This window comes from Elephas maximus, chromosome 8 (genome assembly GCF_024166365.1).
Source record: "Elephas maximus indicus isolate mEleMax1 chromosome 8, mEleMax1 primary haplotype, whole genome shotgun sequence".
In the NCBI taxonomy this organism is placed as follows: Eukaryota; Metazoa; Chordata; class Mammalia; order Proboscidea; family Elephantidae; genus Elephas; species Elephas maximus.
Genome location: NC_064826.1, coordinates 112686680 through 112702686, shown reverse-complemented (window position 1 = coordinate 112702686; position 16007 = coordinate 112686680). Strand labels below are relative to the sequence as shown.

The 16007-nt window shown below is 43.9% G+C and overlaps 1 protein-coding gene across 3 annotated transcripts in view; it reads right to left on the bottom strand.

Annotated features, from left to right (window-relative positions):
- GRB10 (growth factor receptor bound protein 10) overlaps positions 1–16007 on the bottom strand; it is a 290298-nt gene that overhangs the window by 157733 nt on the left and 116558 nt on the right. The window contains exon 1 of one of the 3 annotated variants that reach the window (XM_049893808.1): positions 8504–9546. The exons of the other annotated variants lie outside the window; for them this stretch is intronic. The gene's annotated coding sequence lies outside the window, so the exon portion shown is untranslated. Of the gene's footprint in view, positions 1–8503; positions 9547–16007 lie in introns of those variants that run through there. 3 annotated transcript variants of the gene reach the window in all.

The window sequence follows — 16007 nt, the reverse complement described above, 5'->3', positions numbered from 1 at the left end:
CCTACAGGGTCGCTATGAGTCGGAATCAACTCAATGGCACTGGGTTTGGGATTGCTTTTTATCAGGGAGGTAATAGAGGGTTCAGTGTGGAACCTGGAGACTTGGTAAGACAGAGAACAGAGGGGCCCCCAAATCTGCAAACAAAGTAACAGGAAATGGGCCAGGGCACAGAAACAAAGCCATTCCCCAGAACAATGGGGCAGGGTATCTAAAAATAGCCCACAAACTTCTTTAAAGTTGCCTTTCAGAAGCAGCTGGAGAAAACCAGGCCCAAGGGCATGCACAGAACATCCACCTGTGACTGCTGTGTGACCTTCCACCAGGGGCAGTGAGGGGCTACAGCCCCAGCTGAGGAATCAAACCCAGGGAGCAAGAGAGTATGCAGGTGGGACACCCCATAATAAGTCCTGCTATGAATCCCAGAGGCCTCCAGGACAGGATTCATCTTGGAAAGCTGCTGTGGGTGCACCTTAGTTAGCATATCCCCACCTGTGCCTATGAATAAACATGAATCTTTTCCCACTCTGCCCGCCTTTTGTTCTGTGAGATGGGGTAGCATTGTTCTAGGCCCTCCTTGTCTCTGCTTACAAGCCTCTTCAAGAAAGCTTTGCTCCAGTGGAAAACTACGTGCCTCACCTGCTCATTCTTGACCAGTGAGAGGCAAGAGCCTTACTCTGGTAACAGAAGATGATAGGTAGCTTTATTTTTTCCCTTTTGCTGATGAAGAACCAAGGCCCTAAAGATTACATAAAAAAATTGACTCAGCCTGGAAAGCTTGCAAGTGGCCATCCAAGGTACAACTGGTCTCTATTCTGGAGCAACAGAGGACAGAGAGTCATGCATAGTAGGAAGAAACATGATGTGTGGCTAATTGCCTACGTGAACAACTACCTCCTTTGCCATGAGACTCAAAGAACTGGATGGGCAATTCAAGCTGGTTCCTGCACCAGCACACACCTGGGAGAGTGGCTGGGGGAATTCAACAAGATATGAGCGAAACAGTCAACATGGAACCAATGGGGGCGGAGGGCTCAGGCTAGACTCTGGGGCCAAATCCCAGTCTCCCACACACTAGTCAGCTGGATGACTGGAGGCAACTTCCTGCACCTTCGCGTTTCCTCGGAGCAGAATGGTCGCTTCACAGGTGGGTTATGAGGATTCAATGAAAACAATGTAAACAACAAAGGGCCTATCCAGTGACTGATACTACTAAGTTTTCCATGAACAGCAGGTACTGACTTTATTGCCCAAAACGCGTGGGCTAGAAGTCTGTGTAAAAGAGGTCTCTCTCTAGTGGGATGTCACAGGGGTATGTCCTTGGCTTTGTTCTGGGCACACTATTTTCAGGGCCTTAAATAAAGGCATAAGGAGCCCTGGTGGCACAGTGGTTAAACAATCAACTGCTAACCAAACGGTCCGCAATTCTAAACCACCAGTGGCTCCGCGGGAGGATGATGTGGCAGTCTGCTTCTGTAAAGATTTATAGCCTTGGAAACCCTATGGGGTCACTATGAGTCGGAATCAACAGTGGGCTGGGCTTGGGAATAAAGGCACAGAAGGCATGCTTTGTAAGCAATCAAGATAAACAAAGATGACTAGTCAATGTCGTAGAGAACAGAATAGGTGAATTCAAAACATCTCCAACCAGCCAAAAGGATAGATCAAAACGTACAAGTTGAAGTCTTTAAATACTACAGTTACACAAAAACACGCAAACATATCACTCACAGTGTGAGAATGGTGTGGGGAAAAGGCAGCAGTCCCAGAAGCCACCTAAGGGTATGGCTAACCGTAGGCCTAACAGAGCTTCCCCCACCCTCCCACGATCCTTTCACACAGCTACACCCACCAATCTCACACTGCTAAAGCAGAACAAAGGAAAGAATAATGAATGACCCCTCATCCTCCAGGCCTTTTCCCAAACTACAACCACCATCACCCTGTAAGGTCGCCCCCCACTGCCCACCAGGGGGAAGAGCAGATGAGCCCACGGTGGAGGGTTGAGGGGTGGCAACCTGTGCCTCAGGAAATCACCGTAACCTCACTAGAGGTACAACGGGGTGCTGCTTTTGAAGATTAACATTTGAAATACAATAGGCAATGGTTTTGTCTCTTTTTTCCCACACAAAATGCAGTTAAAGTTGTAAAATGAATCAAATAAAAAATCCATAAAACTATGAGACGTCTACTGTACTGAGGAGTGAATGACTACCTTGTCTATGGTGTTGTATTATCTGTTAACTCCAAATGTTGGGCGGATCCTACAATCTCATAAAATCACTTATTTGGCTGAGGGCTGCTTTCGGCGACTCTAGAACTTTCCAACATGTACAATCTGTTAGCTATGCTGTTGCCAAAGATTTTACAATTACCGACACCCCCACCCCCCGCCCCCACTACATAGGCAATTACTAATTTTTATTAAAAGTTCATGTAACACTGGCAGGGTTTCTATCACACAGGCTGGGTACCAGTACTGTGCTGGACAATTTGGATGCGTTCTCATTTAAATTCTTTTTTTTTTTGATAGGGATTTTTATTCTCCCCATTCTTGCAGATGAGGAAAAAAGACAGGGAGGTATCACAGCTACTGCCTGCACGTGAGAACCAGAGTCTGACTCAGACTAATACATCCTTAGTCACGACTGAGCTACAGGTAACTATAAAATTTCGCAATATACTAAAGCCAAACCAGACTCATTGCCGCTCAGTCGATCCCGACTCATAGCAACCTTATAGGACAGAGCAGAACTGCCCCATGAGATTCCCAAGGAGCAGCTGGTGGAATCAACTGCTGACCTTTTCGTTAGCAGCCGAACACTTAATCACTGTACCACCAGGGTCCATTTTACTAACTAGCCATAAAAATTCCTAAAACATCAGAGAACTTGGTTTTAAAAACTGGCAATTATCCACACTTCCCATTTTGCCAGTTGCAAGGTGTACCAAACTAAAATTAGAAACAGTACCATTGAGTTGGCTCTAACTCATGGTAACCCCATGTGTGTCAGAGTAGATCTGTGCCCCATGATGCTTCCAGTGGCTGATATTTAGAAAGAAGATCACCACACCTTTCTTAAGAAGTACCTCTGGGTGGACTCAAACCTTCAACCTTTTGGTTAGCAGCCGAATGCGTTAACCTTTTGCACCACCCAGGGACTCCTGTGTAAAATTACCCGTTGCTGTCAAGTTTATTCTGACTCACAGTGGCCCTATAGGACAAAGTAGAACTGTCCCATAGGGTTTCTAAGGCTGTAAATCTTTTTTTTTTTTTTTTTTTTTAAGGCAGATCTTACATCTTTTTGTAAGGGAGAAGTAGGCTTTACAGGGAAAGGCTTTGTGAAGAGGTGGCTTATGGAAACTACTGCCTACAATTTACATGTCTTCCGGCCTCATCTACGTGTGATTTCAAGACAGGCGCTTTCACACTTACACCCAAATCAGAGTGACTCTGGAGCTCTGCGCCCTGCGTCTTCTGCTCATGCAGGAACGCGGGCCATTTGGGGGAATTCTCAAAGGAGGTTATCTTCCTCTCCCGCTCCAGCTCTCATGTGTCATCTTCACCACTCTGGAACCTGCTTAAAAGATCTCTACAGCTGTCACTACTTCTGTGCCCATCGTGACGATACCAATGTCCATGCAAGAGTGGAGTGACCCAATCCTTCCCAAATGCCAGTCCTTGAGGTTCCAGGCTCTGTACAGAGGCGGGGAGATCCTGCATGATCTAACCTACCACAGTACTTAAAACGGTATTTAAGGAGACCCCAGAAATCTCTGAAGAAGATGGATACAGGAAAGACAGATCTCACTTAAATTTTAACGAGTCATAAGTAGACTTCAGTACTGCTTGGCAGTTTTATCTTGCTGTTAGTTGCTGTCAAAGAGATTCTGCCTCATGGTGACCCCATGTGTGCAGAATACAACTCCACAGGGCTTTCAAGGCTGTGACCTTTCAGAAGGCCTGTCTTCGGAGGTCCCTCTGGGTGGGTTCTGTCAATCTTTCAGCTAGTAGTTAAGTGCTTAACTGTTTCCCCCACTCAGGGCTCCTGCAGTCCTAATACATTTGCCTAATCCATTCACCCTTTTTTTTTCTCATACAAACATTTATACACATATTGTTTTGTGACATTAGCTGCAATCCCCACAATGTGACAGCACACTCCCCCTTTCCACTCTGGGTTTCTTATGTCCATTCAACCAGTTTCTGTCCCTTCCTGCTTTCTCATCCTGCCTCTGGACAGGAGCACCCGATTGGTCCAGTGTATCTGACTGAACTAAGAGCACACTCCTCGCGTGTATTATTTTTTGTTTCATAGTCCAGTCTAATCTTTGTCTGAAGAGTGGGCTTTGGGAATGGTTTCAGTTCTGCCTTGAAAGAGCGTCCGGGGGCCATAGGTTCAGGGGTTCCTCCAGTCTCTGTCAGACCGTTAAGTCTAGTCTTTTCATGTGAATTTAAGTTCTGCTTCACACTTTTCTCCTGCTCCATCAGGGACTCTCTATTGTGTTCCGTCAGGGTGGTCATCAGTGGCAGCCGGGCACCATCTACTTCTGATCTCAGGTTGGTGGAGTCTCGTGTATGTGGTCCTTTAGTCTCTTGGGCTAATATTTTCCTTGTGTCTTTGGTTTTCTCCATTCTCCTTTGCTCCAAGTTGGGACAAATTGATGCATCTTAGACGGCCGTTCGCAAGCTTTTAAGACCCCAGACGTAAGGCTGTAAATCTTTATGGAAGCAGATCACCAGGACTTCTCTCCCACAGGGTGACTGGTAGGTTTGAACTGATGACCTTTCAGTTAACAGCCAAGTGCTTAACACTGAGCCACCAGGGTTCCTCTGCACAAAATTAAAAACAAAAAAACCAAACCCGCTGCTGTCAAGTCAATTCTGACTTATAGCAACCCTGTCAGACATGGTAGAACTGCCCCATAGGATTTCCAAAGAGTGGCTGGTAGATTCAAACTGCTGACCTTTTGGTTAGTAGCTGAACCCTTAACCAGTGTGCCGCCAATGCTCCTCTGCGCAAAATTAGCCTCCCTCAAATGGGAGTAATGCATATCATAAATGGCCTGGAGCCATTTTTGGCCCTACATGACACTAATTATTTAAATATGATGCTTTACGTCTAAGCAAGAGTAGAGGGAGCAACAGCGGTCAGAGATTTACATCGAACTGGCCTTAGACCCAAGACTGGAAGCCAGCATCACCCGCTTAAAAACCTGAGATGAAAGAACTCACAGGAAAGCCTTCCTCTATGGAGGAAGGAGGGTAACTCTTGTACTTTGCCAGTTGCCCTCAAGTAAACGCCAACCCATGGTGACCTCATGTGTGTCAGACAGAGTACAATCGTGCTCCACGGGGTTTCCAGTGGTTGTGATCTTTTTGGAGTAGATCGCAAGCCCTTTCCTTCAAGACATCTCTGGGTGGATTTGAACTGCCAGTGTTCCCATGAGTAACCAAGAGCTTAACCTTTGGTGCCACCTAAAAAAAAAACCTAGGACGTCCTAATTCTGGTACTTACAACTGTATGTATACGGGCTGCTTGACTGGGACATGAAAAGGCCTGGACTACCTCTTCTTAGAATATGAAAAGTGTTTCTCCATAATAACATCAATCCTGGTAGGGAAAATCCTACTATATAAAAAACTATTAGGTTTTCATTAAAATCTTACTGTGCCCAGCCACTACAGATCTAAGCACACAGATCGTCACCCAGACATTTCTTTGGCAGCCCTTTTACCTTATATGTAAAAGCAGTATATTAATGACCTAACTTTAAATTACCCATTCTGTTATGTTGGGTATATAAACACCTATTTCAGTTACCTGGGGGTGGGGGGGTGGGGGGGTTTGCCAATTTTTTTTTTTTAAACACCTTTATTTGAGATACAATTTCACTAATATAAAATACATTTTATACATCTGTTTTCAGTGTACAATCCAAGGAGTTTTTGTATATTCACGGAATTGTACAACCATCAGCAATCTAATTTTAGGACGCTTCCATCACCCTAAGAAGAAACATGCCCACAGCCCATCAATCTTAATATACGGTTTTCCCAAAATAAAATGCCTTCGCCAAGTCAATTTTGTCACCACTTTTTGACCCGGTATTCCTCCATCAGTGAGGTGGCTAAGACTAATAGTTAAGATTGCTAGCTCTAGAATTTCTACAGATGAGTAGTTACGTGATCTTGGAGAAGACACTTAACTTCCTTGTGTGAGGACTGCATTATCAGACTGTTTGGAAGATTTAGTAGTGATCATGTATGTAAAATACTGCTCGATAAATGTTAGCTGCTATTTTTATCACTGCCACTACTATTCCTACTGCTGCCACCACCTCCACCTCCAACTCCAACCCCTCCTCCCTCACCATCTCCACCGCCGCCACCACCACCACTACCTCCATCTCTACCACCTCCACCACCTCCCTTCACCTCCACACCACCTCCTCCATCATCAACTTTAACATCAAGGATCAGGAAAAGGGGAGCACCCGTGAATGGCTGATACTATAGCAATCCTAATGTGTGTGTGTGTATGTAATTATGCAATAAAACTCAACATTTTTTCTTTCTTTCAGTTCTATTTTTCTTGAAGCAAATCCAGTCAGAAATAGAAGCTGACAGGACAATGCTAGGCCTTGGTTCAAGGGGCAGGTAATACAAACAAAGGAAAAAAAAAAAAAAAACCACCAACTAAAGCAGTTTAGAATAAGAGCTGCAAGCCTAAGGGGATCCCAGGGCCCTGCATTCACTCATTAAATGTTTACTGGAAAATAATAGTACCTAAGGGGGAAAAATGAACTCTACTAAGAGTTCAAAAAGTACAAGCTTTAAAAGGATAAAGTAGCCTTCTCCAACCACCCCCTCCATCATTTTTATGCCACAGTAGAAATATTTAGCAGACAAAAATACACAAGGCATTTATTCTGTCTTAGAATCTTTTAAGACGTGTTCATATTGGATCTACTTCACAACATATATCAAAATTATAGTTCGCAATTTCCCCAATGCCTGAGCAAGAAGCTGCACATCCTTTTTTTTTTCTTTACTATACCCCTAAAGTGTACAAATGGTTACCTTTCGGCATCCCAGAGACTCACAGGCAAAGGAATTACAGGAAAGACAGCAGTGAAAGTGAAAATTATCAGCAGCCTTATGCCTTTTTATACCAAGTCAACCTAGCTAAGATGGAACTACGCTTCCCAGGATCCCTTTTACTGCATGGTTCTGGGATGAGACTGGCCACCACGGATTTGGACTTGGGAATCCCAGGGTGGGATCTGGAAGCTTCATTCTCCGAAGATCAGTGCAGCGTGGCCATGATATGCTGTCACATGTCGTCACTATCGCTGGCTCTGATGTCGATGCAGGGCAGCCCCTCCAATTCCCCCCTGATCTCCTGCTTCAGCTTCTCTGAGTTTGGGGCCAAACGTTAGTGCAGCTCCACCAACCACATTACTGGGGTTGGAGATGGCCAATGACCAACAAGGATTCCCCTTTGTTCGTGACTCCCTACTTCACATCTAACTTCTTTTCTGCTGCCAAGGCCATCCTACCGTGACATCAGGGCCACCACCAGATGCAAGGCCACCAGCCTCCTTCCAAAAAACACAGACAGCCCCATCATGAGGTCTGGCCCATTCCACACACGAGACTGGCCACCAGTATTCCACATCATTCCCAGTGGTTCTGTGTGCCTTTCCTGTCTCCTCTTCAACCCCCCAAACAAAAACCAACTCTTCTAGAATGTAAAGTCTTTTAACTACATGCAGATTTCCAATTATAGATATGAGTTAGAACACAAATAACATCGGGAGAGGTAACAGCTTGACAAGCGTGTGGGCACCAAAAGCAGGACATAAAATCTTTGAACTTGACATCACATATTTTCACGTCACCCACACTGTTTTTTGGAACCCCATCCCCTTCCCTTGTGCTAAGATAAACGAACAGAGACCAAAAGATCCATATATATCACTATAGTGTCAATTTATTAGAATGGTCACTGAGTAGCACATTACTCAATCACAACCTCTAATAACTTAAAAAAAACCACAACTTAGCAGTCTGTAACTAGATGACATAACTGCAGAATCTCTAAACTAAATTAATAACACTGCTAACCACGCCTTTAAAGTGCTGTAAGCGCATCAATTAAAATTAAAAAAAAAACAATAAAAATTTATTAAATTTAGCATCAATTAAAATGCAACATATGATGAGGGGGGATAACTAAAGTATATGGGGTTTCTTTACAAAATAATAAAAATGCTCTAAAATTGATTGTGGTGATTATATCTCAGTAAGGCTGTTAAAAAATACAGCAGAGGGTATAATAAGAATTTGATAAACAAACAACAAATTTCCAAATGGAAGAAAATGTGTTCTGATTCTGAACTCTGGGAATTCTGGCCAAACATTTGAAATGAAGGCTCAGACAGGACTTGCAGCTCTAGGAAAAGAGTGATTCCGGGGATCCCTTTCTTGTATGTTTCCTACCCCAGTCAGAAGATCTCTGTGTCCCCTGAGCTTCAGGAAGCCTCAAAAGACCAAGCCATAATGCTGCTGTGGACACCGTCATCACCCAATACCACTGAACATTGGTCCAGGTGGGTGAGAAGTCACTCATCAATGGTCAGATCTTCCTTAGTCTCCTAGGGGTGACACAATAAAACACCACAAGTGGGTGGCTTTAAAGAACAGACATTTATTCTCTCATAGTTCTAGAGGCTACAAGTTCAAATTCAGGCATCAGCAGGGCTATGTTCTCTCTCTGTGGACTCTATGGGAAGAGCCTTCTTTGTCTCTTTCAGTTTCTGGTCGCCCCAGGAGTTTCAAGGTACTTCTTGGTGTTCCTTGGCTTGCAGATGGATCCTCACATGGTGTCTTCCCCAGTGTGTGATTCTCCCTCCATGTCTGTTCTCTGCTTTTATAACACACCACTCAGAAGAGATTAGGTCTAGGACCCACCCTACTCCAGTCTGACTTAAATGATAATAACCTTCAAAGAAAGACCTTATTTCCTCAAACAAGGTCACATTCACAGGTACAGGGGTTAGGACTTCAACATATCTTTTGGGGGACACAATTCAACTGTAACACTCTTAGAGACGTGACAGGGACACAGAGTTACCCAGGTACGAAACCCATGTATACGTACACACAGGCCCAAAATAAAAGGGGCCCAGTATTAAAAAAAAGAAAAAGTATTTTAACAACAACAACAAAAAAAAAAAAAAAACTAGACTGACACATTAATAAGAGCATAGCTTTGAAGGTGGGAAGCTATGGTTCAAAGTCCTGGCTTACAAGCTATGGGGGCACTCACTTGCCATCTGTAAGATTTAGATTCCTTGCCTAAAATGGGGATAATAATACTAAGAACTCCCCAGTGGGGCACACAAAGCCATTACAATCAAGCCAAGGCTCACTTCTTCAGCTCGAAGCTTTCCATTTTCTCTCATGGCACAACCCCCACCTGCAACTTCTAATCTAAATCCAGGGATCAATCACATGCAATAACCTAACAAGACTGGGCATCTTCCTAGCAAAGCATCTAGCACACAGCAGGCACGCGATACTCCACACTCTGCCCACACCCACCCCCCCACCCCATTAGCAGAACAAGGAGAGAGTCTCTTTCTTGAACTTTCTTAACAAAGGTTTCAGAATTTGAAAACAGTTCTCCTTGTCCTGGTTGACCAGGATGACGCCCTAGGGCTTAATATGATGTAATCCTCTGTGGTGGTTCTTCCTCATTTCTCTGTCCCTCCAGCAGGCTTAGGGCAGAGGACAGAAGGCCAAGGGTAAAGGGCCAACTGCTGCCAAAATCCTGGAGGCAGAAAGCTGGGTCTGGCCCCAGGGCTCAGCTTGGGTCCTCACCCCCACCCTGAACCAGGTCTGATGTCAGTCCTCAGAGGGCAGGTGCAGGGAGGTGCAGACAGGGAGAGAGCAGCTTCCACAGGCAGACTGAAGGGCTTGGCCAACAGGTCAAGGGGCCACTGGTCCTGGGCTCACCTGAAGTTTATCTTCCACAGAGCTTTGTACCAAGCAGTGGGCTAAGACAAAGTGAATAAAAAGCAAAGGTCCTAGGGCAAAACAAACCTCATCGCTCTGCCAAAGATACAACACAGTCAACCCTTGGAGCAGGGAAGACTACAGGATCCTGACCTTGGTGTGCGTCACAAGAAACAGTTCTTTTTGTCATTCACATATGGGAAATCTAATTGTGGTATGAACTAAAGGTTCATAAGTTGCTGGTGTGACAAACTTTGATTCTGAGCAAATAACTTCACTCTTGGACTATTATCTGTAAAATGAGGTCTTTGGACCACATAATCTCTAAGTTTCGTTTCAGCTAGCTCTAAAGCTGATTCTGTATACTACACAAAAATTTTCTGAGCCTAACTTATTCCTGGGAGCCCTGGTGGTACAGTGGTTAAGAGCTCAGATGCTAATCAAAAAGGTCAGCAGTTGGAATCTGACAGCTGCTCCTTGGAAACTCTACGGGGCAGCTTTTCTCTGTCCTATGGGTCACTATGAGTCAAAATCAACTCGATGAAATGGGTTGTTGGTTTAATTTATTCCCAGAACCGTGGTTAAAATATCATGAGAAACATCTGCTTCAAGACGGAGTAGAGTATGATAGAAGTCAAGATAGAATATCAAGGACTAGACTTAACCTCTTTCCTTAACAACTAAAAAAAACTGAAACGTTTTCATACATTGGACAAAAGGCAGCACAGGGCGGGGATCCCCGAGAGGGGAGAAAACAAGGAGGTGCGCCCATCCAGTGCGCCCCAACCCATTGCCTGGAGGCAGTACAAGGAGGGGGATCCCAAACAGTCTGGCAGTCTCCCTAAAAAAAAAAAAAAAAAAGACAATTCAAAGTTCAGGGAGGACAAGGCAGCTAGAATGCACAGAGTTGAATACAGAGAGGAGAGGGCTGTACAGAGACAGAGAGCTCTGGAGATCTGCAGAAAAAAACCCTTAAAACCTTGAGCTGAGTATTGATTACAGCATGCATGTAAGGAAATTACCAAGGCCAGAAAAAGAACCATGACAAAGAAATAGAAAAATTCAGAGCTCACAGAGGACTTGCAAAGGTTTGTGTTCCCACCAGCCAGAGTGGAAAACTTCCTAAACATGACACATCCTCAGAAGGCTAATGACTCAATCAAACAAACAAAAAACCCAAACCTGCGGCCCTCGAGTCAATTCTGACTGATGGTAACCCCATGTGTTAGGAGCAAAAATGCTCCATATGGTTTTCTTGGCTGTAATCTTCACAGAAGCAGATCACTAGCTTAGTTCAAACTGCCAAACCTTTGGATTAGCAGCCAAGTGTAGACCATTGGCACCAACACCAAACTACTGACTGTGCCACCTCACTAAACAGTGACCGCAAATTAGCCCTAGACTAAAGGCTATTCCAGGCCCAGCTAACAAACTTTAAAAACAAGCCTCAAGAGGATCAAATTGTTTCTAAGAAGCTTAACTACTCCCAGAACAAAGCCCAAAGATATTTAAAGGAATACAAAGAAAAAAAAGCCAGTATCTAACCCAAAGTTAAATGTCTATCATCCAATAAAAATTACCAGACATGAAAAGAAAATATAAAATAAGAGAAATCATCAAACAGAAATAGACTTAGAAATGCCAAAGATGATAGTACTGGAAAACAATACAAGTTGTAAAAACAACTATTATAAATACACTCCATATCTTTACTGCAGTGCAATGAATTACTTAATACGGTCCTTCTAGTCATTGTCTTTATAACTCCCACCAAATGATCGGGTGGGAACGTGCTAATAAGGTCTATGGAACCCTAACAAGGGGACTGGTCAGTTCTGCCATCCTGCTAGGCTTAAAATGAGCCATCCCAGAGACAGGAAGAGAGGGGCTCAGCACCAAAGAGCCAGGAGCAGAGCACATCCCTTGGATCTAGAAGCCACGCACTAAGAAGTTCCTGGAACCCAGAGACTGAGAGAGAGAAAGAGAGAGTGAGCTGTAACGGCAAAGACAGTGAGAAACGGCAGCTGCAGAGCCAGGAGACCAGCAGGTAAGGGCCCAGCCCACAGAGTGATAAAGCGGAGTACCTTTGGCCAGGAGGCTTGCTGGAAGAGTAGGGTGCCTCCAGCACTCGGCAGAGCTAGGTCTGCCAGCCTACAGAGCTAGAGCTGAGCAAACCTCAGGCCAAGGCTTACTGGCGGAGTGGGATTCCTCCAGTCACTTACCAGCACAGCTAAAAGAGCTCTCTCTGGTAACACATGCCCAAGTGGGGCCGAGACCAGGTCAGGGGTCAAGGGGCCAAGGTGTCAAGGGCCAGGGACAGACCTGAGAAGTTGTCCTGATGGAAGAACTGTATCCTCTGTATCCTCTTGAACCTGAATTGTAACCTGTTACTTCCCTAATAAACCCCACAATCCACAATTGTGAGTATTGTCTACGAGTTCTGTGTGGCCACTGCAAGGAATTATCGAACCCAGCTGAGAAGTAGAGAGTGCCATGGGAGGGACGGTTGGTGTCAGAGTTTGTAAACATGGCCTAGAGAGGAGGCATGTCTGACCTTGGCCTCATAGGAATCAGCCTTGGGCTGTTGATCTTGATTCTCCCTTCCCCCTTGAGAAGTTGGAGGAGATCTGATGCTACCTCCACCATGCTATTTTTACATCACAAAGGTAAAGGAAAGTATGATCCTGATAAGGAGAAACAAAAGATATAAAAAATACACTGGATAGGTTTAACAGCACATTAGACGCTACACTTCTCCACTCTCCCTCCTCCCCAATTACCAGCCACTGAGGACACACTTGGTGCTCTCTCTCCATTGAGGGGTGGAGTGGTCTGGAAGGTCTGGGGTTGGAGAACACTCTATGAAGACATAGCTGTAGAAGCTACCCAAAATGAAACACAGAGAGAAGAAAAGATGAATAACATCATTATCAACTCTTCCAAATTACAACAGATGGGAGTAAAGGGGAGAGAGACCCAGGTTTGGGACATGACAAAGCCGAGGTTAAATCAGGCCCATCCACTTTCCAGCTATTTGACATGAGCTAGAGAAGTTAACAGAAGTCTCTGAGTCTCCGCTGGACCATTGGCAAACTTGGATATTAATACCCATTTCAAAGGGTTTGCTGAGAAGATTAAGTGAGATCAAGTATAAAAAGTCCCTGGCACAAAATAAATGCCAGTTCCTTCCTCAATTCCCAAGGAGATAACTTTCTCTATCATTTGGAATGGTAGACAGGTCTCAAAGGGAGGCTGGGAGGGTCTTCACAGTTCTTTTCAATCCGTTAAGAAATTTGTACATACTTGAAAAGCAGTTATAATAGCAATAGCCTGGTTACTGACAGGACTACTCCAGCTTCAGCAAATGGCCAAGGAGTTAGAACCCCTGGCCTCTATTGTACAAGGTCCAGTTGCCAGCCTATGCACCTCCAGTCTTGTTGCTACAAGAGAAGATGGAAAAGTGTATATGTGCTTACATATATAATGTGCACAATGTGTGGAAACATAACACAAACTAAAAATGTACACAGTAGAGATAGTCTACAGATATCCCAACAAGCCCTTCCCTTTTCCACCACTGAAGTTACACAGCATTTCTTTACCCAACAACCTCCCCCTAATTTGTGAACCTTGTTCATTATCAGTAGATCTCAAGAGTATATCTTGCTGCAGTAGCATATCTCAACCAGGTGTCTAAGTGAAAATTGCTTTTTATCACCTCTCTCAAAAATCTCATTCCTAAAATGAGACTCATGGGCTAACAAGTCCCAGAATCCATTTAAATAAGATGGTCATATACATATATCTGGAATACATATATCGGTTAACCCTTCACATGGCACCAGCTTCTGGTGGGAACTGTGTGGAACAACAATGAGGCTGTAACAAAGCCTCCCCCTAACCCAAAGCTGCTCAAAACCGAATTGCTGAGCACAGCACAGGTCCCTCTTTGTCATCCCAGTGCACTGACTCTTCTGCCACTCCTGGGAAGCCCCGTGGAATGTTGGGGCTAAGGGCTTGGTCTGCACACACAGTTACAGCTTAGGATACTGTTATGGATTGACTCGTGTCTCACAAAATATATGCTGAAGTCTTAACCAATGTACCTGAAAATATGACCCTGTTTGGAAGCAGAGATTCTCTTTCATTAGGGTGAGTCCTAAACCTAATTTCTTCTGAAAGGTATCTTCTAAAAAGAGCAGAACAGACAGATATACACACAGAGAAGGACAGGCACCTAGAAATGACAAGGTATGCCCAGGGCTGCTGACAAGAAGGAACCCTCCCCTAGGGCCAACGCACTGATTTGGACTTCAAACATCCGAACTCATGAAACCGTAACTTCCTGGTCTTTAAAGCCACCCACTTGTGGTAGTTTTTGTTACCACAGCACTAGGTAATTAAGACAGATGTTAAATGCCAGGATACTAGACAAGGAAAAGGGGTTTCACAGCCAGAAAAAATCTGAGACACATGGAACAGTCACTAGTGGGTGGAAGAGAAGAAGATATGACTGGATGTAAAGGACAAGGAACAAAGGGGAATTCAAGATTACTCAAAGGATGGAAGCCCAGGTGACCTTAAAAATGGTGAATTAACAGAGAGAAGGAGGTGGAAAGGACAGGATACTTCGGGTAATGGGAAGATGAACTGATTTGAAACCTCTTTGTTTAGAAATGTTGGCAAAACACTACTCTCCTAAAATACTTCCCAATGCTGGTTCCTAAATCCAATTGGCAATTCTTATGTTACTCAAGCCAAAGATAATCTGCCTCAAACTCTTCCTTATTACATTCTAACTGATCAGCAAATCCTGATGATTTTGCCTTCTGAATCTACTTGGACCCACACTTTCTTCTCTGTGGTCACAGCATCGTTATTGGCTCAGGCCACCCCAGCTCTCGTCCTGAGTACCCCTGACTCTTGTAGTAGCCCACAAGCTTGCCCTGCCCAAGTCACACTCCCACGTATAGGAGACAGCCTCTAACCCAAAGACTCATGACTCTGTGTCTTGAATCCTAATATATACCTAACATTTCAGTCTTTAAAGGACAGAGATCTAAATTTACTCCAAAATCAATTTGCACATTAAGTAGCAGGTTTCATAAATACATCAACACCCCAGTTCACTAGGAGCCTTAAGTACACCATGCCCATATTGAAAATCTAAATTCTGAAAACAAAAGCTGCTGTTCACACCCCTCGGGGTGCAAGAAAGCTTTATTACCACAAGAAAGAATTTGCAATTATTAATCAATGTCTTTAAGGTTTCCAAGTATTACACAATCTTCACCAAGGGTGACATGGTTACGAGTTAATCACTGAACTTCGTAAACCAGGAATATCTGACGTCTTAGTCACCTAAGAAGAGAAGAGAAATACAGTCCATCTTCAAAGAAACTCATCCATTTGACCAATATTTACTGAGCACCTACTACATATGCCAGGTACTTGCGACATATTAGTGAATAAAGCAAAGATCCTGCCCTCACAGAGCTTATGTTCTTTCTGGCGAAAAGAGATAGTAAGCAGTAAACATAAGTAGGTATGATAAACATACTAAAAAAAAAGTAGGCATGATAAATGGAGAAAAAATGGCAGTTGTCAAGGATTTCATTCTACTTGGATCGATAATCAATTCCCATGGAAACAGCAGTCAAGAAATCAATGTATTGCGTTGACAAATGTGTTTCAAAAGACCGTTTAAGGTTTTAAAAAGCAAAGATGTCACTTTCAAGACTAAGATGTACCTAACATACATGTGAAAGCTGGACAATGAAAAAGGAAGACACAAATACATTTGAATTGTGGTGTTGGCACAACTGAATATTGAATATACCATGGATTGACAGAAGAACTAACAAATCAGTCTGAGAAGAAATACAACCGGAATGCTCCGTAGATGCAAGGAAGAAGAGACTTTGTCTTGCTTACCTTGGATACATTATCAGGAAACACTAATCATAGAAAAGGACGTGATGATTGG